Source organism: Trachypithecus francoisi, unplaced genomic scaffold (assembly GCF_009764315.1).
Source record: "Trachypithecus francoisi isolate TF-2019V2 unplaced genomic scaffold, Tfra_2.0 Lachesis_group3, whole genome shotgun sequence".
Lineage (NCBI taxonomy): Eukaryota > Metazoa > Chordata > Mammalia > Primates > Cercopithecidae > Trachypithecus > Trachypithecus francoisi.
Window position 1 is genome coordinate 119,984,499 of NW_022681468.1, and position 24,061 is coordinate 120,008,559.

The following is a 24,061-nucleotide window of genomic DNA, read 5'->3' on the forward strand; positions in this document are numbered from 1 at the left end:
GGTCTAGAAGGTGAAGAGAACTGGCCTTGGCTCTCAGCATGAGGTCCAGGGGGCCCCTCCACCCATAAGTCCTTGCATGCCCCACCTGTTGACTCTTCATTCACACACAGTCCACATTCATGAAACTTCATAGATCATTGAACCCAGGGGTCTCAACCAGAGATGGGGCAATGTCTGGAGACAGTTTTTGTTGCCAGGAAAGGAAGGGGAGGTGATGGTGCAGTGTCTGATGGGTAGAAGCCAGGACTACTGCTAACCTCCCACAATGCACAGCACATCCCGCCTCTGCACCCCCCACCCCGCAAAGAATTATCCCCTCCCAAAAGTCAATAGTGCTGAGGGTGAGACACCATGATGAATCCAAGCTGTACAGAAGAGGAAATTGAGGCAGAGCAAGTGACAGGATCAAAGTCACACTATGCATTAGATAATGTCAGAATTAGAATCCAGGGCTCTCTACCAGCCAACACTAGCCTTCAGCTCCCAGGAGTACGGTGACCAACTCCAAGACAAGTGGCAAGCTAGTGGAGTGGGCTGAATTTGGGACTCTAGGGTCTAGAAGCTATCATAGTTGGGCTCTGTGTCTCTGACAGGCTCCAAATGAATCCCACCAAGATGAGCCTGACCATCTTGGTCACAGGGTTCCCAAATAATCAGAGGAAGACTGTCTTAAGGGACGGTGGTGTGTCCAGGCAGAATGACCCTAAACTCACCCCTTAAGTCCATAGCATGCTGGGGGTGGTCCTGGCTGAGGTCAAGGTCAGAAGAGAGGATGACTGTGTAAGGCAAAACCAGGATTGGAGGACAGGGCATGGGTAAGAATTAAACCTTGGATCACCGCTTTGGGGGCACTATCTTTTTTCCTAGATGCCAAAAATAATTCTATCTCCTGCACCTGCTGGATCCTCACTGCCATCCTGCGTAATTGCAAACTGACGTCTAGAGTCACCCTTACCCTTTTCTCCAAGGAGCCAACACCGTGTCTCCAACTGTGGGCCAGACACCAGGGCATGAGAGCTGACGGTGCAATCCCATTATTTATGAACAACTGACTCACGTCATGTTGCAACAGGCGTACTTTTCCATTCACTGTGGCTGAAAGTCAGTAAACTTGTAGTAACAGCGGTAATAAAGAGAAGGCCAGGGCAGCAGTGCATGAAGCTCTGTCTTAGGTCAGGGCCTCACCCTCTTCAGGAGCAGGAAGCCCATAGAGGGTGGTGGGGACAAGGATGGTGGGGTAGGGGAGGGCCTACAATGGCCTCAGTCACAGAAGAAGGCCCCATTACAGATTCGTTTCTTCAGGCAAGGCATTATCACAGCTCCCTCACCTGCCTGTCCCCTTCCTCCCTAATTTTTCCAACAAGTTGGAAAACTCCTACATATCCTTCAAGGCCTAATTTCTGGAGTCCTTCCCCCAGCTCCAAGGTTCAGGTGCATTCCAACCCTGAATCTGGCAGACCGCAATGACGACAGAAAAAGATGTTTGAGGTTAATAGCTGGGCTTGGGGGAAAAAGCCAAAGCTCCCCATGGAGGGAATGTAGAGGCTCGCACAAGATCTGCTGCCCTGTGGGGCGCGCTGAGCACTGTGGCCTCTAGGCTGTCTTGCCAGATTCCCAAGTGAGGCCTCAGAATCCCAAGGCTTCCCTGGGCCTGTGGCTGCACTTCTCAGACTGGTCGGTTACCCCTAGCCCAAGTCCATGGGAATACCACCCCTTCTCCCACAGCTGCCAGGAGCCTAGCTTTGGATTTCCTTAGTTCTCCAGTGCACTGGAGAATTTATTTGTTTATTGGATGTGCTTATTTTATTTATTTGTTTGTTTATTTATTTATTTATTTAATTGCACTGGGGAATTTTAAAAGGCTGCCTGCAGAGGGCACTATTTTCACCAAGAGAGAACTCACTAGCAGAGGAACTGGCTGCCTTGGGAGAGCAGCCCTGGGAGGTTTCCTTTGAGGATGGAGGTCTGATGGGGATGACTCCTTCCTGGAACTCTCCAGTCGCCTCATGTGGCAGCTGTCCGTTCAGTCTGGGAGCTGCCCCTTTGGGTAACTCTGGAGGCAGCTGGCCTGAAGGTTCTTGCCAGGGGCCTCTTAAGCACCCCTAGCAACCAAGGTAATTCAAAGTAGGGGACAGAGACCCAACTTTGAATTAACTTGAGTCTAATTAGGAAAAGCTCCAGCTCTGCCTCCAAGAGTCACTCCTCACCTCTGGGTCTCAGTCTCCCCATCTGTGTACTGAGAAATGGCGCATTGGATGTGTTCATCTACTCAGCACATGTTAACTGAGCACCTACTACACTCTGATCTCTGGGGAGAGACCATGGAGCGAGAGAGACAAAAGGCCTTGCCCTCACAGAGCTGATATTCTAACAGGGAAGACAGATGGCAAGCAAGATTAAGGAGTGAAATCTATAGGCTGTCAGAAGGGGATATGAGCCATGGAAAATGAAGCAGAGAAGGAGCAGGGGGACATGGCTGCTAAAGCTTAGTCTAGCTTAGAGACTCTGAGTCTAAAGCTCTTACTCTGCTGGATCCTTGTTAGGAGTCAAGAATGGTGGCAGGAAACTGGGCAGGGCCATGCATGAGTACAGGGACAGCGCTCAGGAGTGGTGGGGATGGTAGGCCAGAGCCCCAGTCAGTCTCTCAGCGGCTTCCTCCAGGAAACAGAACTGACCAACTCCGGGTATGCTGGCCTGTCCTCAAAGGCAGGCACCTGGGTCTGCTGAGGAGTCCAGGAGTCACACAGGGTTCCTGGCAGGGCCCCACAAGTCCTGACTGGGGGGAGGATTTCTTCAAAGCAAGGTGGGCGGCATCCTCAGGGCACTGCCAGGGACTCTTCTACATCCCTTACTCTACCCTGGCCTTCGATGAACAAGACACTGGCCACCTCCAACTACAGGGGCTCTCAGACCCTTCCTTCCCTCCTACTGATCCTCCTCTGCATGGTAGAGTCTCCCCTCCCCTTGCATGGGGAGGGAAGGAGAGGAATTTGAAAGTTCTGGCTGGGCATGGTGGATCACACCTGTAATCCCAGCACTTTGGGAGGTAGAGGCAGACAGATCACTTGCACTCAGGAGTTCGAGAACAACCTGGTCAACATAGTGAGACCCCACCTCTACAAAAAATACAAAAATTAGCTGGGCATGAGGGTGCGGGCTTATAGTCCCAGCTACTAAGGAGGCTGAGGTGAGGAGGATAGCTCGAGCCCGGGAGGTGGAGGTTGCAGTGAGCAGAGATCATGCTACCGCATTCCAGCCTGGGCGACAGAGCAAGACCCTGTCTTGAATATATATATCTGACCAAACCGGAGTTGGTCAGTTCTGTTTCCGGGAGGAAGTCGCTGAGAGACTGACTGGGGCTCAAGCCCGTGCACAAACCTAGCATCCCCATCACCCCTGAGAGCTGTCCCTGTACTCATGCACGGCCCTGCCCAGTTTCCTGCCACCATTCTTGGCTCCTAACACTGGGCTAAAAAAAAACCACACACACACACACAAAACTCCCCCCATTTCTTATGAATTCACAATTTTTCTCTTCCTGTAGGGATTATTTTTGAAAATATGTCTTGCAAACCTTCTGTATATTCAGGATGAGTAAGGGATACCAAGATGCTGAGAAAGGACTTACCGCCAACCGGGGAGGCCGGGCTAACACACATCAGAAAATAACAATCCGCTCTTATAGTTTGCTTTGCAGCCCACAGAATCCTTTGGAACCACTTACTATGTCCTAAAACCACGCAGGGCCTGTTATTCTCATTTTACAGATGAGGAAATTGAGACCCAGAAAAGCACCTTCTCTTCCCCCAATAGTAGCTGCCCCATGGAGTGATAAGGAGAGAGAGGAGACAATGAAGATTAATGTTTCCAAATAATTCCATTCCAATTCTTACCCCTGGAGGGATGCGTAAGAATTCTACATAAAGGGACAAAGTTGCTCTGCCTCCAATCTAGGGTAGGGCCAAGCTGGGCATGGAACCCACCAGCCCTGGCCTCTCCTTGGCAGGACCAGGGTAAAGCAAAAGTCCCCTGTCTCTCTGGAAAAGCACATGGGGGCAGGATGAGGTGGCTTACACCTGTAATCCCAACACTTTGGGAGGCCAACTTGGGTGGATCATCTGAGGTCAGGAGTTCGAGACCAACCTGGCCAACATGGTGAAACCCTGCCTCTACTAAAAATACAAAAATTAGCCGGGTGTGGTAGAGAATTGCTTGAACCTGGGAGGCGGAGGTGGCAGTGAGCCAAGATCTTGTCCTTGCACTCCAACCTGGGTGATAGAGCGAGACTCAGTCTCAAAAAAAAAAAAAAAGAAAGAAAGAAAGAAAGAAAGGCACATGGGATTAAGGATGTTCTCTTGGTGTAAAGGAAAAATATTGCTCCACATGGGTAAGGGTGCCAAGGGATCTCAGTGGTGGGGCTGGACCCCTTTCTGATCCAGCTTTTCAGAGTGCCCTTTCTGCTTGCCAAGGGCAGAGATAAGGCAGTTGGAAAAGAAGCTTTGCTGTTGCAGACTAATCATTCCGTTCTCACAGAGCACCTTCCTGTGTGCCAGGTACTATGGCTACGGCAGGGAACAAAGCAGGTCCCTGCCCTCCTGGAGTTCTGGGAGCTTAGCAAGGCTCTGGCTGGCTCTTGGAGTACTTTCCTGACTGGAGTTCGTGCCTGCTCAGAGGTGCCCTCTACCCTGAACCTCTTTCACAGGAAGAACCTAGCGGGGTGGGGAGTAGGGGGGAAAGAAACAAACCTCTGCTGAGTCAAGGGCACTGCAAGAATGCAGAAGCAACCATCCGGCTCTGGAAGGATGTGGTGGGAAATCTGCCACTCAGTGGTGGAGAAAAGTCCACCAGTTTCTCCAGCAAATGGCTGAGTCTCATTGGGCCTCCTTGTCTTCTCATCTGCCCCTGTGCTAATATCTACTTGCCATTGGTTTGTTAGGTTCAAATGAAATCAGGGATGTGTCCCTGTTGGCTGCTAGTTCTTCTCAGATCCCCTGACCTCTCCCCATCTCTTTTCTATGGCACTGCGTGGGAAGGGGCAGTTGTCACCCCCAACTCCCACTAAGCTGAGCCCTCTTCCCAACCTAAGCGGGAGGAAGCCGGTTCTGTTCATGGATGAGAGTTACCGGGCTCCTGAATTCTTGCTCCACTGGTGCTGGGGTCCACTCCCTCTCCTGGGCTTATCTGACTGGGACTTGGGAAGTGCCAGGGGAGCCAAGAGATGTCCAGCTGGGGGCTGTGGCCAGGGGGTGGGCCAATGACAGAGCACGGGAAACTCCCTGTAGCTGGGCACCCACTTCAACAGGGGCCCCCGCAGGCAGAGGGCCGCCCCTCACCCACACGGTCCTGCTCAGCCCAGGCTCGCATCTGGGCTCAGGAGGCGGGAAGCACAGTTGTAAAGAAATCGCCAACTGTGAAGCCCCAATCCGAGGGTTTTATGAAAGTGGGGGTGGCAGGAGGGGGGCGGTGGAGGTAGGGTAAGCGGCGCAAACGCCCTGGAGACTGAGAGAAAAGGTGCTAGAAGGCAACAGTCCCCCTCACCGCCCTCGATTGCAGCAGAGAGTCTTCTGCACGGCGGCGGCTGCCCCACCTTCACACCGGCCCCGCGTGCGGTGAAAGTGGCCACGCCGCGCCGCCGCCGGATCAGGGCCGCCCCGGCACAAACTTTCCCAGACCCGCCCTTGGAGAGGCCACCCGGGCTCCACCGGCGCAGGGCGGCTGGGGCGGCCGCGGAGGGCGGGTGCGCGTGGACCAGGAGGTGAGGAGGCGGCGCGCGGCGGGGAGTCCCGCCCCCGGTTACCTGGGTTCCGAGGGTCTCGGGAGTCCAGTGGACAGGGCGCGGGGACAGCACAAGCAGGCCGGAGACCGGTCACTTCTCCCAGGCTCCGGCGACCCCGGACTCTCGGGCCCTGCACCTGGCCCTGCGGGTCGCCGCGCCTACCCATGCCGGTCCCCGCCCGTCCCCTCCCGCATGGGGCGGGGCGGCCCCGGGGGAGGAGCCGAGGGCCGTGGGCACCACTCCCTGAGCCAGGCCTGCGCCTCATCACGTGTCACGGACCCTGGGCTCTGTGACCTCCAAAGACTCGCCACCCCACTCCACAGCCTGAGGTGCCACCCAAGCCAGGAGCCCAGGGGAGTCTCTCACGCCCCATTCTCCTAGGGCTCATGTACCCCAGGCCCACCTCCACCCCAGGAGCCGAAGGCCGACAGGGACCCTGGAGAGCCTCCCTCATGGGAGAACTGCGGAGCTTGCCCCTCGGAAAAGTGCATGGGGTGGAGCACAGGGAAGGAGGAAAAAACAACTGGCTATCCGCAGCCCCACGGCAGTGTCCCCTTCGCCGGTGGGAGAGGCTCCTGGCCGCTCTGAATCCTTGAAGTGCGTTCCACCACTGTCTCTTGGAGTGCTCAGGGGGTGGACCCTTTGCCAGCCCTCACTCTTTCCCCAAGGATCCTGTCCCAGGTCACAGGCTCCTAGACTGGAAGGTGCTGGGCCTGGACCTCTGCCACTCAGTGGACACAGTGATAAGAGATGAATGGACACAGAGGACAAAGAAGAAACATTTGGCTTCGTGGAACCAGACTCTGTGTCCTCCCAGGTGCTGAAGGAACAGGTTGCAGCTACCTGGTACCCCCACCCGGGCCCTGCCGGAGAAAGGTTGGAACATCCACCCCTGTAGACTGAAGTCCCCCACCAGGTGCCTTCCTCCCACCCTTCAGCCCCAGGCTCTCTGAGCTCCTGCTCCTCCTTGCCTTGCCTTGTTTGCTGAGGGCGCAGACAGTGGAGAGAGCACAGAACTGGGAGCCCAGAGACCTGGGCTCTAGTCTACTCTGTGACTTGGTCAAGTCTCTGGCCCTTTGTGGGCCTAAGTTGCCCCGTTTGCAGTGAATAAGTTGCAGTCAATTATCTCCGGCCGTTTTTATGGATCCTGAACCGTGGTCTTGGGCACCCTGCTTTATTAGGCTTTTTGGTGGTTGCGCATCTTGTAAGGGTGTGTATGCGTGCGCGCATGCGCTTGTCCTCTCAGACCTGAGTTCTTAAAGGGAAAGAGACTGGGGCCTACACAGAGGCAGGCATGTATTTTCCGCAGACCAGAGTTTGACAAGAATGACTGCACACCAGGAGAGTGGAGCCCAGTCCCAGCTCTATGCTGAATTCAGAGCAGCCTTGGACAAGTCCCTCACCATCTACAAAATGGAGATTAATAATCCCTGTTTTGCCTTTCCAAGGCTAGTCGGGGGACTCAATGAGATATTAGATATGAAGCTTTTTGAAGGGGAATAGCACAGGGATATGTACTTTTGATGCCACCTTTTGATGCCTGGGCCAGTGATGGGTTTGGGGTAAGAATAGGGTGTGAAGAGTTTTCTGGGGGCAAAGCCTGGCACTGGCCTGACTGCCCACCCTGCCAAAGCTGCAGCATGCACAGCACAGGCAGGCACCCCACCACCAGCAGAGCAGCCAAGGTGAGCAGAGATGCCTGGTGCCGCACCTGGACTCCTGTAGGCATCTGTGTGTGCACCTCGAAGAAACTAAAGAGGGAAGGCAAAGAGGCTCCCAACCTAAATGGAGGTGGTCAGTGGATTACCAGTGAATCAACCTGCATGTCTTGGCCAAAAACACCCTCCTCTGCTCTTAGGGAGTTTAAAGTCTAACTGAATGATTGAACCTAAACTCTTTGGAGAACGATATGGAGCCAGGAAAGGGAATTGTGGATGGTAAGCACACGGGATGATCAGAGGAGGGGGAAGGGCAGGGAGGGGGCGGGGAGGGGGGTACTTAGACCACATGGAGATGCATTTAGAGAGTATTGTGTTCAACACTCCTATTTCGTAGTGATGAAATGGAGGCCCAGAGAGAGAAAGTGACCTGCCCAAGGTCACACAGTCACAGGAAGTTAGTAGCAGAGCTGGAACTTGGACCCAGGACTTCAGGAATCTATGCTGGATTTGGGCCTCCTGTGCAACCGAGGGAGACCTGAATTGTGGGAAGGACTGGGATACGTACCCGTGGACAGGAAGAAGGAGGGAGGCAAAGTGCAGAGGTGGGAACCTTGTACAGCAAGGGAAAGGAGCTGGAATCACAGGCAAGATCCAGAAGGAGGGAGCTGCCCAGACCTGGAAAGCCAGGTGGAGCACTGCAGACCACAGAGGGTTTCGAGCTGACACCAGTTGGGAAGATACAGGCGTGGGAGAGGCACATGCCCAAATGACCCAGTGAGACAGCAGGTGACATGACAGCAAGGCAGCAAGGAGACAGGGAAGAGCAGCTCCAGGAGTCAGGCAACCTAATCAAATGGCCTTGAGCAAGTTGTCTCTCTTCTCTGACCCTCAGTTTCTTTTTCCATGGAGTGGGAAATAATCATCTTTTTTTCCTTTCAGGGTTATTGTGGTGACCACAGAATGCATTCGGAAGTGCTCTGTAAACTGCAGAGTGCTGAGTAAATTTAATATTTGGAGTTGTGTTTTATTTTCCAAAGGCCTCAGTAAATATTTGTGGAACTGACTGACACTGAATTGAGCACTGTCTCCTCATGGCAATGGGCGGAGGGACCAAAAACGGGAGGGGGCAGGGATTGGGGGTGGTCAGAGGGAGTCCTGGTGAGGGTGTGAAGGAAGGAGAGCTCCAGTCTTAAACGTCAGTCTCCCTCTGACATCTTTACAACATAACTCAAAAAGCTTTTTGTGGGGGAAACAGTCCTACCCCAATCCATGTGACTCAAAATGCCCCATCTCTCCCTTTGCCTGTGTGTTCAAGGGGCGCCATATCAGACATCACTTTTCTGTGTGTTCTTCACCCATCCCCACTAGCCATCTACTCCTCAGGCGCTCACCAGCTCCTCCTGGGTGGGCCCAGACGTTGTATTTGTTTACAAGGCCTTGTTGGATAGCCGAAACGGTACTACGGAAACCATCACCCTCAGCTAATATGGTAAGACTCAGGTCCCTCACATGTGTTCTCAGCCCCCTGGCACCCAACCCTACCCCAGTCCGTAAGTCTGCTCCCTCCTCCCATCTCCTCGGCAATGGAGTCACCAGGGTAGGGCTTACTGTCCCACTTGGCAGATGAGAAAACGGAGCCTGGGAGAGGTGCTGGCACCTGCCCAGCTGCGCAAAACCTAGAACAGCCTCATCCACACTGTCAGAGTTGCCCTGCTCATGAGGCCATTATCTCATCAGGGCTGGAAGTATTTGCCTCATTTGACAGAGGAGGAAATGGGCAGTAAGGGTGAGGACACGCTTTATGGGAACTTTATGCAGAGCTTTCTTTTCTGCCACTGCATCCAGATAAGGGGTCCATGTTGCCAGTGGTTTCCCAGTGCAGCTGTGACAAATTATCATGCACAGCACCTTAAAACAACACCTGTTTACTCTCCCACGGTCCTGGAGGCTAGAAGTCCCAAGTCGGGGCATTAGCAGAGTCATGCTCCCTCTGAAGCTTCCATGGCTCTCTCTGACTGCTGCCCATCCCTGCCCCCTGCGTTTATGGTCCCTCTGCCCACGTCTGTGAAGAGACGCAGTGCCCAAACTGACACTGGTCAGTTCCACAAATGTTTACTGAGGCCTTTGGAAAATAAAACACAACTCCAAATACTGAATTTGCTTATCACTCTGCAGTTTACAAAGCCACTTCCAAATGCATTCTGTGGTCACCACAATAACCCTGAGAGGGAGAATCCTTCCTTGTCTCTTCCAGCTCCTGGTTCCCAGCATCCCTGGGCTTGTGGCAGCATCACACAATCTTGCCTGTCTTCACATGCCGTCTCTGTGTGTCTGTGTCCTCTCGTCTCTGTAGGACAGCAGTCACTGGAGTCAGGATGAACTCATCTCAAGATCCTTAGCTTAAGTGCATCTGCAAAGACCCTTTTTCCAAATAAGATCACAGTCACGGGTAGAGGAAGTTAGGATGTGGACATACATTTTGAGGACACTGTTCAATCCACATCTGTGTCTTTCCCCCAGTGGCAGCACAAGGGGGTCCAGCAAGGTCAGTTTCCTCCTTTTGTCCTTCCCTCAACTTCTCACCGTGTCAGACAGAGTCTCCTATAGCATCTTCTATCTGGTCATGTTACGGAGGAGAAAGGAGGCTAAAGCCATATAGGGTCCTTGCTGGGGGCATTGAGTTGGGGGACTTACCTCCCTCTAACTCCCTTTCCTACCACCTCACAGTCTGGCCATGGTTTTTTTTTTTTTTTTTCCTGTCATCCAGGCTGGAGTGCAATGGCACTATCTTGGTTCACTGCAACCTCCGCCTCCCAGGTTCAAGCAGTTCTCCTGCCTCAGCCTCCTGAGTAACTGGGACTCAGGTACCACCACGCCTGGCTTATTTTTGTATTTTTAGTAGAGGTGGGATATCACCATGTTGTTCAGGCTGGTCTCAAACTTCTGACCTCATGTGATCCACCCACCTCAGCCTCCCATGTGCTGGGATTATAGGCCTGAGCCACCGTGCCCAGCCTGGCTATGCCTTTCAAAAGGACCCTTGATGCCCCTTCTTCTAACATCTTCCCATCATGGGGTCCCTATGGAAAGATACCCTTTCTGGTGAATACGCTCAGAGAAAATGCCTGTTCTCCCTGCTCACCCCACCTGTGCCCCCAGCCCTTCTTCTGATGCCCAGGTCCTGAGAACCCCTTTGCCAGGAGCCACAAAGCTTTGAATTCCATGCGGAAAGCACAGACTTTCAGGCAGAACCGCTTGGGGCAGGGGACACTGTGACTGGCATGGATCCCCAGGTGTGACCCTGTCTTGAGAGCAGGATTGAGGGAGGTGGAGCAGGGGAAGCTGGCCCTTGGAGAGTGCGTGTCAGGGGGAAGACGCTGAGACAGGAGGAGGGTGACTTGCCTTGACCAGGGAGAGAGATCACAAGGGCCTGTCATGTCTGGTACTTGAAGGAAGCCCCAGGCGTGCCCTGTGCCAGGTGGGCTCCTGAGGGCCAGTAGCCATCAAGGACCAGAACACTCAGCAAGGCCTTCAGGGCCATCTGACCCAGGGAGGAAAGCTGCTTGCAGAGAAGCAAAGACGCAGTGAGGGGACCAGCAGGCTTGTAGCATCCAGGTTGCCTCTGTCTCAGTGCCAGCTTCCCGGGCCCAGACAATATCTTTACAGCAGCCAAGGGCCCGCGGTGGCTCTTGGGCAGCCCCCTGCTTGCAAAGGGGGACCTGGGGAGCTGGGCTTGAAGCTACAATGGCATAGAAGCAGGCTGTTTCATTTAGGCGGAGGGTTTAATTGGGGTGGCTTGGAGGAGGGTGATTATAGAGGCCTCTCTGAAGGGGAGTTAGCCCACCCTCCCCCGCATGCATCCTGGTCACCCACAGTAATTTCTGTTTTATCCTATTAGCTTAAGAGGGTCTCTGTTCCTGCACCCCTAATTGCCCTAGTAAGAAAACATAACATCTGGCCCATTAGTTCTCAATCCTGGCAACAAGTTAGCATCCGATACTATTTAATTATATCTAGAGGTGAGGCCCACGTCTATTTTAATCCCGGGGGATTCTGATGTGCAGCCCGGGAGGAGACCCCCAGGTAGTCCAACTACCTCAGCCTGCTTGATTCTTGGGGCACCTTGAGAGGTGAGGCCACGGCTGCTTCCTTACCACCTCGCTCCTACAGTGCTCTGGGTCGGGCCCAGCACGCAGCAAAGACATATAAATGTGTATGTGTGGACACATAGAGCCTTCTACTGCCGCTCCAGCAAATTCTTCCCAGCAGCAATCGCAATTGCACTTACTGTCTGAATCATGGGCCATCGGTTACACAGTGCTTGCTGCTTCCCTGGGTTTCTCCTTGTTGTGCATGCCCTTTCTCTTAATGAGTGGATGCTGCAGATGCTGAGGCTGTCACCACTCAGGGAGGAACAGGAAGGAGAGAGCACCTTCTGGGCAGCTTCTGGGATCTGCTTTCAGCCTGAAGCCACTGCCTCTCCTTTAGGGCTAAAGTCCTTTAAGGATTGCTCCAGGCAAAACTTCCACTGCCCCGGCAAGCACAGAGACTCCTTCCCTGATCCCAGCTCCCTCTCAACCCTAAGGTACCAGCTGTCTGCAAGCCCCAAGCAAAACCTCTACTAGGCTGTCTCTTTCAAGAGTCACAAAAATAATCATCACTTTCATCCAGCAATCACACACCTGAGAAGGCAGCCCATGGAAAGAAGCCTCAGAAAATGAAAAAGCCCTTTGAACAAAGAAGCAACCTAAATGCCCGACTCCAGAGCTCTGGTGAGCAACAGCAGGCTCATGTTAAAAGCTAATTGGGAAAACTGTGGCAACGTGGAGAAATGCTGATGTTATGGTGTTCGGTGCAAATTGCACTGGGCCGGAGCCCAGCCATGAGAAAATTGTGTGTGTATGAATGAGAGATGGAGGGGAATTGCAAAAATAAAAAGAAAACCAAATGCCCATTGACTAGGTTTGGGGGATTCTGAGTAATTTCTTTTTTTTTTTTTTTTTGTGGTGGTGTTATAATATTGTTTGTGCAATAAATATTTGATATGAATAAATAATAATGATAATCATTAGTTGCATATCCAGGGAAGCCTCTCGAATGCACCTGTTCCAGCGCCGGTGTAAATGAGCACAGGGCCTCACATGGGCTGCTTCTCTGGAGTGTTTGCATTTGAAAGAAGCCTATGTGGCAGCCAGGGTGACAGCTATTTTATTATAATTATTTATTTATTTTTGAGTCAGAGTCTCGCTCTGTCACCCAGGCTGGAGTGCAGTGGCATGATCTCCCGGCTCACTGCAACCTCTGCCTCCTGGGTTCAAGCGATTCTCGTGCCTCAGCCTCCCAAGTGGCTGAGACTACAGGTGCTCACCCTGAGGCCTGGTTGATTTTTTTTTGTATTTGCACTAGAGACAGGGTTTCACCATGTTGGCCAGGCTGGTCTCGAACTTCTGACCTCAAGCGATCCTCCCGCCTTGGCCTCCCAAAGGGCTGGGATTACAGACGTGAGCCACCATGCCTGGCCAGTGACAGCTATTTTGTTACGAGCAGGGGAAGGCCCTGAGCTCACCACTTGTAGCCGACCCTTTTCCCACACAGCCACCCACAGGACCACCAGCCTTCCTAGCTCAGTGCAGTCTCCTTTGTGCAAGGCAGGAAGGGGCAGACAGTCATGGAGAGCTAACAGGCAACTCAGGCTCCGAGCCTCACTTTCTCTGGGCGGTATTTTACTCCATATTAAGAATATCTGGGCTGGTGCAGGGGATCATGCCTGTAATCCCAGCACTTTGGGAGGCCAAGGTGGGTGGATTGCCTGAGGTCAGGAGTTTGAAACAGCCTGGCCAACATGGTGAAACCCTGTCTCTACTAAAAATACCAAAATTAGCTGGATGTGGTGGCATGCGCCTGCAATCCCAGCTACTCGGAGGCTGAGATAGGAGAATCTCTTGAACTGGGGAGGTGGAGGTCGCAGTGAGCCCAGATCATACCATTGCACTCCAGCATGGGTGACAGAGTGAAACTCTGTCTCAAAAAAAAAAAAAAAAAAAAATCTGTAGGGTCAGATGGGGGTACTTTGAAAGAGTAAGAAGGGGGCCGAGGGGCCACAGCTTGTATAAGGCAGGGCCGAGGGGCCGAGAGCTGAACCCAGGTAATCTCAGCCACGGGCAAAGGCCTTTTCCCCTCTGTTTCTGGGTCTTCCCCCTGAGATGGGGGAGGGGATAAATGACCAGTCACTATCCTGAGCCTCCTCTGCCGCAGGCTGGAGGGCTGTGGACTCTTCTAGGGCTGAGACAGGGTGCTGACCCCAGGGAGGAGGGGGCTGGCGCTGGGCCTGGGGCTTTCTTAACATCTGGGTGTGGACGTTTTGAAGTTGTGTTCTCAGGAAAGGCTGGAGGAAGCCTCCCTGTGTTCTCTGTTCCCTTCCAACTCACAAGAGTAGGAAGTTCTCCCTGGCTGCTCTCCTGGGGCCTGGGCTGGCCTTGCTGGCTGCGGGGCAGCTCGGGGCAGGCTGAAGGACCCTATGACATACGCAGTCTACTCAGGGTGTGGAAGTCAGATTTATACAAAACATTCCATGGGAGGAGAAGGCTTCACTTTGATAAGAGGATTTAAAGTGAGAATTTAAAGTGAGCCAATGTTTACCAAGCTCTTACTACAAGCTAGGTGCCAAGAGCTTTGTAGGATCAGTATCTCATGTGGTACTCACCAAACTCCATGTCTATCACCATCCCATTTTATAGATTGGAAAGTTGAGGCTGTGATGTCTACAAGATCACACAGCTGGATCTCAAATCAGAACTGGTCCAAAGTGTTTGTTCTCAGTTGCTGTCTCCCACCCTGAGGCCCACTGGCCCCCAGCTATGACAAGCCTGGGCATGAATTACCCTCTAGGTTTCACACGGTTCTTAGTACCGCTTCTCTTAGTAATCAGAGAGTACATTTAGATTTTCAAAAATTAAATATAGATACAATTCTTCCTGGAACATATATGCTCTGAATTTACCACCACATATGTCCTGTAGCTAATGTTCAAAACAGGACTCCTATTCACTTCAACCAGCCAATTTGGAGGCTCTTAAGGCAAAAATGGTGAATATTCAGACGATGTGAGGAGCAGGCATTTTGTCCACTGTTCTTTTGGGAAATATAGAGTACTTCTAGTCCATTTCATCAATTAAACCAGAAGGGACCACAGACATCTATTAGCTATTCTAAGAACAGTAAGATCGTAAAAGGGTAAGTGATTTGCTTGTCACTTCGTGAAATAAAGGCTGACTTTGCATTCGTTGCCACCTGTCCAGCTGGGGTTTCTCCCTCCTTAAACATTTTTGTGCAGCTATTTTGGAGGCAGTTTCTGACACTTGTATTAGAGAATCCCTTTGGGTCCAGCTTGTCTCATACCTACCCTACACAGTTTATTTTGGTTCTGTTGTAAAAATCCAAGCTTAAAAGCTTCTATCTAACACCCCCACCTGATGAGCCATATGGATTTCCCGGGCTCCAACGAGAGCAGCAGCCACTGGGAATCTGCTAAAAGCAGTGTTCGCAAACTTCCTGGCTATTAAGTAACTTTCTGAACCATAGCTGGATTTGAGAACACTTCTGAAATCCCTGCTAAATATTTTAGCATGGGGAGGGAGTTGCAAAAGAGAGGGAGAAGATAATCGAGGGCTGTGTAAATATTTAATTTAGCCCCAAGCTGGTAGCCTTAATTACAGAACATTAACGTCTTTATCACAATATTCCCAGGTCTAACTAATGATAAACAACCTTTCTCAGGCTCACTATCAAAACCTCCGATCAGAAGTCTCCAGCCAAAGCCTGTTTCTATTGGTCCCAGGTTCTGCTTCCTCTGTCCTGCCAGCTCGCATACTCCTTCACCTCCCTGGCATGTCCTTGCCACCAGGGGTGGAATGGGAGGAGGGACAGATGCTTATAGGCATGGAAACCAAGGTTTAAAGGGTCAGGGAAGCTGGTAAGTGCCAGAGCCCAGGTTTCCTCATCTACATCCTGAGTATTTTCTGTCCCAGTTTAGGGACTGCAGGGAGGCCCCCCAGTGATTCCTGCCTTCTCTGAGATCAGTTCTCCTGCACTGAATGACTAAAGAGAGTCAGCATATCACACAGAAAGAACTATGTGAAACCTAGAGGGTAATTCACGCCCAGGCTTGTCATGGCTGGGGGCCAGTGGGCCTCGGGGGGAGGACTGATCTCCAGGCAAGCCAGAATCAAAGCCAGCACCCAGCCGACTCCCCAAGCCCAGGTCTGAATGCCAGCTCCCCATGTAGCCTACTTCCAGCAGCAGCATCTACACCCTCATTCACCACTCCAGGGCCAGGCACTTCATGTCCTCTCATTCTCAGGACAACCTGACAAGGCTGCTGTTACCATCCCATATGCAGGAGGAAGTAACCAAGGAGGCTCATAGTGGTTAAGTAGCTTATTCCAGCTCACACTCTTGGCAAGTGGCTGAATCAGGACTTCAACCAAAAGCCCATGTTGTCTTGGTGCGCCTAGACACCATGCCTACCAGCCAGGACCCCAGCAGCCCCTTCACTGCTGACCTCCATAGCGCTGGCCTGGTTGCCCCACTGACTGTTGGTGCTGCCTGCGGAGCTGGGTCCTGAGGGCAAAGCCTCAACTCTGAGCCCCACCTTGAATTGAAGGACTCATGCGTTAGGGAGCACTGCGGGGCCTCATGGCCTTTGACCTGGAGCATTTGATCCAGGTCAGATGCTCACAGGTAGACCAGGGCTCAAGGGGAGAGAAGGGGAGGCTTCATTTGACTCCTGATTTCTTTGTTTATTAATTCACTCATTCATTATTTCTCCAGATCCTTGCTGAGCATCTGCTCTGTACAGGGTATGTGCTAAGTACTAGAGACACGGTGTGGGGTAGACAACGGCTTCCAAAGATGTTCACGTCCTGATCCACAGATCCTGTATGTTACCCTGCATGGCAAAAAGGATGTTGCAGATGTGATTAAGTTAAGAATCTTGAGATGGGAAGGTCATCATGGATTATCAGGGCAGGCCCAGTGTAATCACAGGGTCCTTTTAAGAAGGAGGCGGGAGGATCAGAGTCAGAGAAAGAAGTGTGGCGACGGAAGTGGAGGTCAGAGCAACACAGCCATGAGCCAAGGGATGCCAGCAGCCTCTGGAAGTTGGAGAAGGCAAGGAAACAGGCCAACCCCTAGAGCCTCCAAGAGGAACACAGCCTAGCCAGCACCTTGGTTTTAGCCCAGTGGAACTGCTTTCAGATTTCTGATCTCCAGAACTATAAGTTAATACACTTGTGTAGATTTAAGCCACTACTTTTGTGGTGATTTGTGATCCCTACAATTGGAAACTAACAAATAGCAAGATAAATGAGATGCGGTCCCTAGCCCTAGGGAGCCCTTTATGGGACCATAGCAGAATCCCCTGGAGGGCCCTCCATCAGCTGGAGGACACAAACGATGCTGGGCCCCACCCACAGAGCTTCTGATTCAGTAGGTCTGGGTTGGAGCTGAGAGGCTGCACTTCTCAGAAGCTCCTAGGAGAGCCGCTGCTTGGAAACTACATTTTGGGAACCACTGACGTAGGGCAGTGGGCCTCAAACTTTAATGTGCCTTCACCTGTCCTGGGGAATCTTGCTAAAATGCAGGTTCTGAAGTGAATGGGCTCATTGATTTGTGGATGTGTCTATTGCCTGACTCCTCTGTTAGAATGCACGGTCTCTGAAAGCAGGGCCTCTGCTGTGATTACAGCTGCTGGGTCCCCAGACCCTGGAGCTGAGCCTGGCTATAGATACCCAATAAACATCCGTGGCATGGATGGACTTGGAGCCCATGGGGACCGTTTAGGCCAGACACAGTGATGTGGGTGTCTTGGGTGCCCTTGCTGATGCCACAGAAGTAAATGAAATCCCACAGGGACAGAATGAGGGCCAGGAAGGAAAAGGGGAAGGAAGTGATCCCCAGGGACTTCCATCCCAGGAGAGGGACTCAGCAGGAGTGTCAGTGAAGGAGACGGCCAGGGGAGGAAGGCATTCCTGTTGGAAGGAAAGGCAGCAGCACCGAGAGCTAAGAGCCAGAGGAGGCCTCTGGGAAAGGCTGTTGGGAGGGAAAACTAAGGTACGTGACTCCCACTGCTGGGGAGTCTCCACAGTGGCATCTCCTACAAAAAGGGCTGAATGATGCATGGAGGGTGGGCTCAGATATATGTCTATGTTTTTCTGTCATCTTAAATAATTTATAAAAATAATATGTGTGTGCTGGAAAATATTTAGGAAAAGTCTAAGAAATAGAAAGAATAAAAATGAAATTTCTATAATTGCCACACCCAGAAATGAGGCCTGTTTATATTTTAATGTATTTCAGTGTTTGTTGAACACGTATATGTAACATACACACAATTGTCCTTAAAGTTTGGAGTAATAGTATGTATATCTTTAAATTCTCTTTCTTTTACTTAATACATTGTTCCATACCTATTTTTCATGTCATTTTAAAGTGTAAAACATCATTCTTAAGGGATGGATAATAACACTTTGCACAAGTACACCCTAATTTATTTAACTAATCACTTATTTTTGAGTATTTAGATCATTTTGTTGTGGTTTTAATTTATATTACCCTTAGACTAATGATGTTCAGCATCTTGGTGTGTGTGTGGGAGAAGTATCTATTCAGTCTTTTGCCTATTTTTAATTGGCAAAATGTATTTATTTTCTCACTGGTGAGTCTTTTTACATCCTTTGTCAAATATATGATTTGTAAATACTTTCTGCCAGTCTGTGGTTTGTGTTTTCATTTTCACTTTTTTTTTCAGAACAAACATTTTTAATATTGATAAAATCGCATTTATCATTTTTTCTCTACAGATTATTCCTTTAGTCTCTGAAAGTCACACATATTTTCTCCTATATTTTCTGGAAGTTTCATAGGTTTATGTTTTACACTTAGGACTATAATCCATTTTGAGCTCATTTTTGTGTGAGGTGTGGATATGTGAGATCTTTTCTTTTTTGTTTTGAATGTAGATATGTGAGTGGAAAAAAGCCACAAATTGAAAAGGATTTTTATCTGCTCTCACACCCCAACAATCAACACAGAAGACTTCTGTGCCCAAATATGCGGGGATTTCTCTCACCAGCAAAGAAACAATCAGTTCTGCAGTGGACACCATCTGGGTGTCCTACGATTCAGTTCTGACACTCTCTACCTAAAGGCCGCGTCAGATCCCAGAGGTTGAGGGCTCGGTCTCACAAGACGGCCCCCGGACTTCCACTGCCAGGCGCAAGCCCCTGGTTGTTTTACCTGTGCTTCTGACCAAGCAGCTATAAATCAGGGGCCCCACTACCCTCCCCTTGGGTTTGATTAATTTGCTAGAGCGGCTCCACAGAACTCAGGGGAACACTGCTTATGTTTACTGATTTATTATAAAGAATATTTAAAAACATACAGATGAAGAAACACATAGGGTGAGGTATGGGGAAGGGGGGAAGGGGAACAGAATTTCCAAGTCCTCCTCAGATGCAGCATTCTCCGTAAACCCCACCAGTTCAGCTAGCGAGAAGCTCCTGGACCCCGTCCTCCCGTGCCTTTTTTTTTTTTTTTTTTTTTTGAGACGGAGTCTCGCTCGCTCTGTCCCCAGGCTGGAGTGCAGTGGCCTGAACTCGGCTCACTGCAAGCTCTGTCTCCGGGTTCACACCATTCTCCTGCCTCAGCCTCCTGAGTAGCTGGGACTACAGGTGCCCGCCACCACGCCCGGATAATTTTTTGTATTTTTAGTAGAGACGGGGTTTCACTGTGTTAGCCATGATGGTCTCCATCTCCTGACCTCGTGATCTGATCCGCCTGCCTCAGCCTCCCAAAGTGCTGGGATTACAGGCGTGAGTCACCGCACCCGGCCCCTCCTGGGCCTTTTATGGAGACTTCATTGGTTAGGCATGATTGACAACTGAGTAGAAATGTGCTTAGACAAAAAAAGGTATGATCTCCTCCTAACGGACTGGGTGGGAAACCCAGCAAGGCTGCTGTTCAGATTCTTCTAGGCCTCTGTAGGCAGCCTTCCTTCCTCCCAGGTATGCAGCAGGACCTCTTCTGAAATGGGGGTCTTATGACCCGCAATCACACAAGGTAGGTCACAGAATTTCCTTCTGGCCACTTCCAAGACAGAGAGGCTGGGGAAGAGTCCTGCCTTCAGGAGAGAAATGAGCAGGTGAAAGGAAGGCAGGAGGAGGTCAGAGAGAGATTCTGTTTTCTGAGGCCTGCTTCTGAGGCCTAGAACACCCCCATATCATAACAAAAGACCGTAAAAAGAGCTAAGGGAGCTATGAGCCAGGAACTGTGGATGAAAACCAATACATGTAATCATACCATCACAGTCTCCAATTGTCATTATCCCGGTCATTCACGCAACTCGTACAAAGCACGTGAGTGTGCATCCTGGGCTGATGCTCACTCGTGCAGATACCCCTGTATACACGGGACAGACACAGGAATACATTGGCACCACCCTCCTTCCCCAAAAATGGAGACAGTGTTTGGCAAGAAGTGCACCAGGCTTGGATCCGGAGATCGCTGTCCGTTTCCAGCCTGCCCCTGGCTTTTTGGAACACTTTGCATCCTCTCCCTGGTCCTCAGTTTCCTCATGTGAGAAACAGTTCTAACAATCCTGACCTCACTGGGTTGCTGTGAGGGCTCTGGGGTGTAATTTGGAGGTGCGCGCTCGCGCACACACACACACACACACACTTAAATACAGAGTTTTCCAAAGGGAAGGAAATGGGGGTGAACTGTAGCTGTCGGTGGAGGGACTGGTTGACTTGAACGGGACAGGAACTCCTTGATGCACTTCTAGGGAGCTGTATCTCTGGACACCCTACCTAATGGCTACACAAAACCGCTTGGATTTCCCTATTCTCTGCTTTTCTGCGGTTAAAAGGGCTTCCCTTGCAGTCTGGAGGACTGCGGTTAGACACTGGAAAGAACTTTCCCTCTGCCGGGGGCAGATATGAAAAGGGAGAACCGATAAGCTGGTGGGAAGAGCAGCGAGGGTCTTTCCTGATTGTCCTTGTCCAGCGCAGATCTCCTTCCTTCCCCGCAAGGCTGGACGCAGCCTGGCACCTTCAGGTGTTGGTCTCCGAGAGGAGCAGGCTGCCGGGGAGGGCCCCCACTGCCCTGCAGGTGGCGCCCGCGTGCCGGTCCAGGAGCTGCTGCAGACTTGGCCCAGCTCGAAGCAGGAACTGCCCGCGTTCCCATCCTGAGCTCCCAAGAGCCTACAGGTAGGGTCTGCAGGACCCCGGGCCTCAAGGCCCCAGAAGGAGCTGCTGTGGCATCAGTGAGAAGACAGAGAAAACGCTGGTTTGGGGTCTGCCCAAAGAATCAGAGGTCCTGCTCTGTGGGCCCTTTCCAGGGCTTTCCAGGGACGCAGTGTGTAAGTCAGAAAAACTTGGTTGGAATCCTGGTTCTGCCCGCGAACTAGCTGTAGACTCCTCGACAAGCCCTTAGTTTATTTATTTTCCCACCCTAAAAAACGGAAGAATCCTTCCTGCTTCATAGGGCTGTTAGAGCATGTAAAAAGCACTTACCAATGTTAGCAGTTGTTTTCAGCAACCATGATGTATGTGTCTAGGAATCAGGAGAGGTTATCCCATCCCTTACATTGCCAACTACATGGACACTGAAAGCTCAAATCACAAGTGCTTTTATTTTTATAAAATATTTAATAAGATTTCATTATAATTTCAAAAAGTCAAATTGAGAATTCCAGGTTCACTTAAATAATTTTATTTGAAGTTGGGATATTCATTACTTATTTGTATTTCACCTTTTGTCTTTGATATTTTTTAAGTTTTTTAGTTTAGATATTTTAAATAATTTTATTTTTTACTAGTTAATTTTCAATAGTTAATTTTAAAAATTGATTTAATTTACATTTCTATGATGCAATATATCCAAATATTTTAGTATAATTAATTTTATTTTTAATCCCTTGGGTCATTTGTTGAAGTGGAACTCAAAAATAAAAGAGCAAAGAGAAATAGAAAATCTTGAAAGAGGGAGTCTGCTTAAAATTTTAAAAACAAAAGTGAGCATATCTCACCTGTAACCCCAAAACACACACATACAATTACTACAAACAGAAAAAGGGCCGAATAAACAGCCAACCATGGGTGGCTTTCAATAAACATAAATAAATAAGGATGGGGACATTGATAGAATGTGCTTAAAAGAATAAAAGTATGTGCCCTATATTCAGCCAAATGAGTTTTACTTTGGGTGGAGGAGGCGCTAATGGCATAATATATACAGAAAATAAAATAATAAAGCCTAAGTATAGTAGAAATGATTTTAAATTTTGATGCTAAAATAGCCAAATATGTAAGATGAATTTTTTTAAAAATCAGACAAATATTTATTTTGGATGTAGAATTCATAATGAGATTATTAATTTGTTGAGTAAAAAGTGAGAGAAGAAATTGCATATAAAATTTCTTTTTTTTTTTTTCTTTTGAGACAGGGTCTTACTCTGTTGCCCAGGCTGGAGTGCAGTGGTGCAATCATGGCTCACTGCATCCTTGATCTCCTGGGCTCAAATCGTCCTCCCACCTCAGCCTCCTCAGTAGCTGGGGCTACAGACATGCACCACAATGACTGGCTAAGTTTTTTATTTTTTATAGAGATGAGGTCTCACTGTGTTGTCCAGGCTGTTCTTGAACCCCTGAGCTCAAGCAGTCCTCCTGCCTCGGCGTCCCAAAGTGCTGGGATTACAGGCATGAGCCACCATTCCCAACCTGCACATAATTTTTTTTAAGTAAATATTACTCAGATCAATCAGATTCTATCAGGAGCATTTTATTAGTTTTGCACCTTTTATAAAACGTAAAGGTTTTGATTTAAGTGACATACTGAATAAACAGCTTTCAATTATAGGCATTGATTTTTTTTTTTTGAGAAAGAGTCTCGCTCTGTCACCCAGGCTGGAGTGCAGTGGCACAATCTCAGCTCACGGCAACCTCCACCTCCTGGGTTCAAGCAATTCTCCTGCCTCAGCCTCCCTAGTAGCTGGGATTACAGGCGCCCACCACCATGCCTGGCTATTTTTTTTTGTATTTTTAGTAGATACAGGGTTTCACCATGTTGGCCAGGCTGGTTTCGAACTCCTGACCTCAAGTGATCTGCTCACCTTGGCCTCCCAAAGTGCTAGGATTATAGGCATGAGCCAGCGTGCCCGGACCTGACTTTTTTTTTTTTTTTTTTAATTGTCAAGGGTAAACCTATGGTAACAGCCACTAACAGGATTGTAAAGAAAAAAGTGTATGAGCCAGAATTTTGGCCAAAAACGCAGAAGCATTCTATGTGCCATATCCTGTGTATGGTTTCAATTCATACTAGGAGATGTGGCTTCCACTGTGTTGTTGCAATGGACAATTCAGTGATTACACATGATATTTTCTGGATCTGTCCCAAGATAGGACATCTTGATGAAACACATATCAAATATGTGAACCTACAGCCACTTGCAGACACTTGATGGGAATGGCAGCAAAATGATCTTAAAGCAATCAGATATAATTTGGACAAAATACAAGATAATTAGAACAGTCCAGTGAAACAGCAGAAAATCCTCAAATATAGAGCAAATTGTGGCCTTTAACAGAAAATAAAATTATTTTAGAAATAAAAAATTTGTGCTGTCCATAATCATTTGGTGTGAACTGTGGCTTGACAGTAATAATGTTAGCAAAAGCTTATTTTAAAAGAACAGATCTAACTAAACAAGTTGGTTGTGTCATTTTTATTTTTATTTTTATTTTTTGAGACGGAGTCTAGCTCTGTCGCCCAGGCTGGAGTGCGGTGGCCAGATCTCAGCTCACTGCAAGCTCCGCCTCCCAGGTTTATGCCATTCTCCTGCCTCAGCCTCCCAAGTAGCTGGGACTACAGGCACCCGCCACCTCGCCCGGCTAGTTTTTTGTATTTTTGTTGTAGAGACGGGGTTTCACCATGTTAGCCAGGATGGTCTTGATCTCCTGACCTCATGATCCGCCCTCCTGGCCTCCCAAAGTGCTGGGATTACAGGCTTGAGCCACCGTGCCCGGCCCAGTTGTGTCATTTTTAAAGGATAGAAAATACTTTTAAATGCTTAGAGGAAATTGTTTTTAAAAATAAATGGAAAGAATCTATATAAAATATGCAATAAAAGTGATATTCCAATAAGATACAAGGAAATTAGAAAAAAGCGAAAATGTTTTGTATGATTATACAAGAGAATATTCACATTCAAATAGTCTTGTTTATAGAGACTATTTTCTGGCCATTACAGATCAAGGCAGAGACTCAATTGAAGACAGCGATGAACAAGTGAGCCAAATACTGCTATTTTTGGTTTTCTTGATAGTATCCCAGCATTGAAAAGTGTGGAAGAAGAACTTAAGAAATGCTACATGGATTCTTCTTCTTTTAAAAGTTTTTTTCTCAACAGAACATTAGATCGCCATATGTGAATTCTTAATGTTAATTAAGAAAAGTAAATCAGCATACTGCTTCCTTAAGAAAGTCTTGCTTTGAAAAAACAAACAGCAAATTGAACTGTGCGCTTAGGAGCACTGTAAAAAAATTTTTTTAGACAGGGTCTCACTGT

At 49.5% G+C, this 24,061-nt stretch overlaps 1 protein-coding gene across 3 annotated transcripts in view; it reads right to left on the bottom strand.

Moving 5' to 3' along the window:
* The window catches only part of PAQR5 (progestin and adipoQ receptor family member 5), a 115,122-nt gene extending 109,147 nt beyond the window's left edge, over nt 1–5,975 (bottom strand). For all 3 annotated transcript variants that reach the window (XM_033189585.1, XM_033189580.1, XM_033189582.1), the window contains exon 1: nt 5,798–5,975. The gene's annotated coding sequence lies outside the window, so the exon portion shown is untranslated. The remainder of the gene's footprint in view (nt 1–5,797) is intronic.
* Nucleotides 5,976–24,061: the final 18,086 nt, after the last annotated feature.